Here is a 6,000-nt window from a genome sequence, read left to right as displayed (position 1 = left end):
TCTCCTGCCCCCTCCCCTCTCTCTCTCTGTCTCTCTTTCTATCTTTCCCTCATAAAAGAGACACGTAGCGCGAGAATCAAGAGGGAGACCCATTCTTTTCGCACATTCGTGATATCTCGCCTCGCTGTCTACGGAGCTGTCGTATACAATTCGCGTCGAAACATATGTAAATGACAACGGACCTAAGTGGCAGCGGCTGATGAAGTAGGGCACATTATTCGCGAACGTTGTATCAGGGACGTGCGCCGTGCTCAGGTGCACTTACTGGCTCCGCTACATCCAGTCCGCTGTGCTAATTTTTTTATTTTTTTTATCTTTTTTTTACGCGGAGCATGAAACGCTTTAATGCACCTAGACGTAAATATATTATAAGTTACATGTATACGCGGCTAATTGCATACGAAGTATGTTTAGCAACTGCAAGGGGTGAGGATAAATTGAATATTAATAAACACACATTGATTCTATGAGGATCGCTACACGGAGAGAATTTTCTCTTAAAATTTACCCCTGAAAATCATGTAATCGTAGGACAACATAGCATTTTGAAGAACTTTATGAGAGTTTTAAAAAAATTTTACCATACATTTTGCTAGTAATTATACTTAGTGCACCTTTTACTAGACAGCATGGCATTTCCAAGAATTTTATGCGAGTGTTTGGAAATTTTACCGTACATTTTACTAGTAATTATATTTAGTACGCCTTTTACTAGTAATATGTGCGGTAAAATTTCCAAAAACTCGCATAAAATTCTTGGAAATGCCGTGTTGTCCCACGACTGCGTTGATTTTCAAGGTAAATTTTAAAAGAAAATTCTCTCCGTGTAAATGTAAGCAAGAACTTGCACTTATTGCCTATCAATTGTACCTTTTTAAATTTTGCATTAATTTAATGCCGCCATAATTTACACGCGCAAACGGCACAACAATAAATTACATTTGAGGCATGTCCAGATAATATATCTTACAGCTGATTCGGGGGTAATAATGGCTCTTCTGAATGGATTGTACGCTAGGCTTAAAGCTAGGCTTGAATGGCGAGCTGTCGTAAACGTTAATTTGGTACTGAGCCATGGTTTAACCCTATCAGTGCCGAACAGACGACGGTAACGTTGTATCGTAATTGCGTTCCATTGTGTTATTATATCAGAGCGAAGGCAAAATGTCTTAATACCTCTATAACGCAGCGGGGATTAGCTTCTTCATCGGAATTTTCGCTTTTACAATTTACTTCCTTCGACATAATACTCCACACCTCGAAATTTACCTTATCATTATTGAAGGGATATTTCCGTGAACTTTCTTTAACTGATATGTTTAAAGAGTCAGTTGACAACATGGTAATTATCTTTCTGAAAACGAACATGTTCTCGTAGAAATTCGCTTTTTTCATTTACTATGTAACAGTCGCAACAGCTGAAATATGTGTCATACAGACGAGCTAAAATACCGTGCAACGTAACAGGGAGCTGCACGCATTTCACGCTTCGGTCGACGAAACACGTGGAATAGAAAAAACACGATGAACGTAATGGGGAGGTGTGTCCGTGATGAATCGATGATTCACGGGTTAAAGCAAGTCGGGCGCCGTCTTACTGATATACAGGGTGTCTCGAACCTATAATTTCATGCGCAGCTGCTGTAAGTTTGCCTGAGACTAATGACGATTTTCTCAAAGATCAAGACATCAATATTAACGCTGATTTAGTCCTAACAAGTTAGAAAACATTTTATCTGTTGCCTAATGGCCAATCGAAATTCGCAAAATTTTATGTTTCACTCGTTGAAATATTTATCTATAAAATACGTGAAAAATTCGTACCGCGGATCGTCATCTAGTTTCCCACAGGTAGATCGTTCCGCAAAGTTGGCGTAGAATCTCTGAGGAGGACATCCGGCAAGCGTGAGACATCCTGTACACCATGTGAATACGGTTTAAAGCGCTCCGCAGGAAAAGAGTGGGGGGGCCTTTAAGTCCTTATGAGCGCGTATCGCACGTGGTCACGCGGCGTCTTAAGATACGTCTGCTCGCATCGCATGCATATTAAAGCCGGGTTCGCTCCCGCCGTTATATCGGTCCTAAATCCACACTCTCGACGCCAACGTGACGAGACGATAGCGTTGTTGTATTGCGGCGGAATGCGGCGTATACGTGGGCGCGCACGTCAGGATAACGAAATCCCCGTGTCACGCTAGGAAGCGCCGAAACTTTCTCGCACCGGCGTCGGCGTCGGCGTCGTCACGCACAACTCGTGATATTCTAATTAGAGCTCTTCAACGTTAAACCGCACATGCCTATAAGTTGCGTCCCCATGGTTTAGGGGGTTTGATAATAGTCGTCTTGATATTAATAAGTCACGAATCTTGCCGTGACAACTGTGATCAGCTGACATTGATACGTAAGGAAAGGCTTCATTAATTCATCGCGAATTAATAATCTACATGTGCACTCATATACATGAGCATTGATTTCCGTCATTTGGGCAGGTGTCTAATAACGTTCAAGGATTATTACATCGGATCATTATTCAGATGTGCGCTGACAAAGAGACTATGACATCATTCTGTATGAATATTAAATGCGCACATATTCATCATTATTGATCTCCCTTAACGAGCCGAGCCCTAACGAATGGTTCGTTGAGCGTATAACGTACGTACAATGCGCATATACATAACATGTTATATTTAATCCCACTTTGCCTGAATTAGTGAAATTATATATCTATTCGTCAACATAATTCCCTTGTAATTATGCTCGTTATAGAGCAGACGACATAAAATGTATTAATTAACTCGCTTTTAACCGAATCCCTGACATTTGTGTAGCGTGGTGGCCCCGACTTACAGAATATCTATTATAGATATATCAAAAACATTTATCTATTTTTTTTAATCGATTTTTACCGAATTTTTAATCAGTTTTGCTTATTAAATTGTTTTTCCATTTCTATTCAAAATAATATTGTACCTGAAAATGACTTGCAGCATATATTAATTGCTGTATTATCTGTCACTCATTCTATTCATTTCGTCTCCTCCATTCTATCCTGTTCATCTATTATTACTCATTATCACAAAATTGTAACATAAAGACAAAGTTATGATGTATCGTAAATAATGTATTTGAAATTTCTATGAATAAATATTAATTGTATAGTAATCTATTATTATAATAATAGATTATTATACTAGTAAAATGTATGGTCAAATTAAAAAAAGCTCATAAAGTTCTCCAAAATGCCAAATCGTCCCACGATTACATGATTTTCAGGATAAATTTTAAGAGAAAATACTCTCCGTGTACGAGTATTTATTATTTAATATCGAAGCTACACGAGAAGTATACAAAAATTTTCGAAAGGCATTGGAATCTAATAACAGCCGAAATGAAACCATAGGAGTTTGTGAAACCATTGAGATATTCGTACAAAACGAATGATGCGTTCGCAACGCAATACGTCACGTCGTCTTGCACGATTGATTTTTTTAAAGCGCCTCAATAAAGCAACGTGGCGGCGCGTATCGCGCGGGCGAGTCTGTCTCTTCTTCTCTCGCGAAAATGGGTTTAATATTTTCGCTTATGGTGGGCAATCGATATAAATGCAAATTAGGGTTCACGACGCGGTTCGGTCGAATGATTCGATTTCTCCGGCGTTCATTCACGGAAGTAAAGAGAAGGATGAAACCTTATCAAAGCTGTTCACGTTTGAATAACGACGAGATACGAGGCTTGAGGAATCATGCGAGAGATCTTTAGTTACTGGATTAACATAATTCATTGAATTCGTTGAGTGTGTAATCTGAATCAGAAATTGATGGATCGAACGATACAATCGTGCGTTCCAAAGTGTTTATCTGCATTACAATCTTTCATATTTAAATTTTTTTTAATTTTATGCATACGCAGTGACTGAATTCGTAAATATTCTTTCTAAAATGTCAAAATTGAAGAAATTTTATTTAAAATTTCTCATCAAATTGTATCGAGAGAAATATGTACGTAAGTGTCCATCTTTTACATTTTCTAAATTTATTTTTCGTGAATTTGCTTGAATAATCGACTCGTGCACCGAGATGCATTATGGTCTCATACGAGTAGACATATATAACACTATTATTGAGTATACCATAAAATAAATGTGTGTTACTTGAAGTTAAGGCAAGATATATCGCATGACCTCCGGTTGAGGATAGAGATCGTTTTACGAGCTCCGTCGGCAGTGAAGATTAATCCATATTTCGTGGTGAAAGCGTCTTCAATGTACTTATCGATTCACTTATTCATAACAGACCCAATATCGATAAATTCTGAATAGCGTTACGAACTTTTTATCGCACTTAAACAGTAATAATGTGCGGCATAAAGACTTGATTTAATTAGACAGCTATAAATAATGGCGAATCATGAGTATTACATAATGAAATATATCTATGAAATTGTTACTTTGTTACGTATTATTTTATAATATTTATAAATTATTTAAAGTTATGAGTTTCTTCTCTTAATATTGAAAAACAAATTTTTTTAAGCAGTTGAATACAAGAGCTTTATTGACGACAATTAACTGTAAACTATTTTGAAGAAATAATGTATAATACATTTGCAAATCGAAACAGTTTTTTAATCTTATAAAAATGTTAAGAGTTTTGACATAATTACATAAGGTGCAGTTTAATCCAACATTGACACTCTTTGCTCTTTTAATTAAAACGCATCTACAGACTTAAGAGATAATAAGATAATTTGTCGTATAAATAATGCTGTAGCAAATTTAAAGGCAATTTTTTATTATCGGTACTGTTCCTGAGTCGAAATTTTGGCCCTATGTTGAACCTTTAATTCTATTATATAGTAGGACCTAAGATAGAAAAAGAGGTCGAACTGCAAAAAATTTACTCCTACTTTAAAATTGATAGTATCAAAAATTTTTACTTTTGCCAATTTGGCATTAAAGCAGGAGCTAAAGTAAATTTTTAGAATTAAAGATTCAAGATCAATTATACAAGATCAGCTAAGTAGGTGTAAACTATCCTTAAAAGTGTCAAAATAGTACCAAAATTTCGACTCGGGTTGTCGTAATTACGAAGGCAAAATGTGGACACATGAAAATAATTTTACAGCGCCTAGCCGGGAAGGCTGTTTTAATCAATCAAACCGATCCTGTCGAGGTTTCGAAAGTAAATTTAAAACGGCTATGCAGTTGGCGTCGCGTCGACATAAATTTCATGCACTTTCGTTATTTTTCGTCTGAGCAAACATTTCGCCGCGTGCAACGTACATGTGCAACGATCTCTGCGCACGGTCAAACGCATCTCTCGATGAATTGTATATATGCAAAACGAAGCCGCGTTTATTCCGCTACAATTACGCAAAATGCCACACAGGTATCACGTTGGAGTGGTCTCGCAAAAAGCATTCGTTCGATTCTCTCTCTCTCTTTCTCCCTCGTGTATTCGCGATATTTATGTACGCGTGTGTGTTCAAACGCACGTTCGTTCGAATTGAGTTTCGTGGGGCGGTGTGTGGTCGACACGAGTGATAAAAAGACTAAAAAAAATGTCTCTCGGCCCGGACACCTCCGCGAGATGCGTTAAATCGTGCGCGCGAATATGGAGTGGCACAGTGGTACGCGTTAGAAACCATCACTCGTCGAATCCGAATCGAAGATAAAGTAATGCAGTGAAAAACTAAGTCTCGGGTACTCTCTAAAATCAATTAGTGAATTATCACTGAAAACAGTGAACAGCCACTGATTTGCAGTTATAAGTGTACTACTGAAAATTGCAGTGGTATACCTATAACTGTAAATCAGTGACTATTCACAGACTATTCACTGTTTTCAGTGATAATTCACTGATTGACTTTTAGAGTAGTAGTAGTATAATTTTTTATCGAAAATGATGGAGACTGTTTTTGCATTGTATGTTTTATTATTATTTTGTCCTATAACGTATCGTCGTGTAACGCGCGGGTTTAATACCTAATTCTCACATT

The 6,000-nt window shown here is 37.3% G+C and overlaps 1 protein-coding gene across 1 annotated transcript in view; it reads left to right on the top strand.

Annotated features, from left to right (window-relative positions):
• Positions 1–6,000, top strand: part of LOC105563897 (tyrosine-protein kinase transmembrane receptor Ror) — a 284,316-nt gene that overhangs the window by 42,756 nt on the left and 235,560 nt on the right. The window lies entirely within an intron of this gene.

The sequence above is a fragment of the Vollenhovia emeryi genome, unplaced genomic scaffold, assembly GCF_000949405.1.
Source record: "Vollenhovia emeryi isolate VEMERY1.0 unplaced genomic scaffold, V.emery_V1.0 DF939170.1, whole genome shotgun sequence".
NCBI classification, from domain to species: domain Eukaryota; kingdom Metazoa; phylum Arthropoda; class Insecta; order Hymenoptera; family Formicidae; genus Vollenhovia; species Vollenhovia emeryi.
The sequence above is the reverse complement of the archived record's forward strand: the minus strand, read 5'-3'. Positions and strand labels throughout refer to the sequence as shown.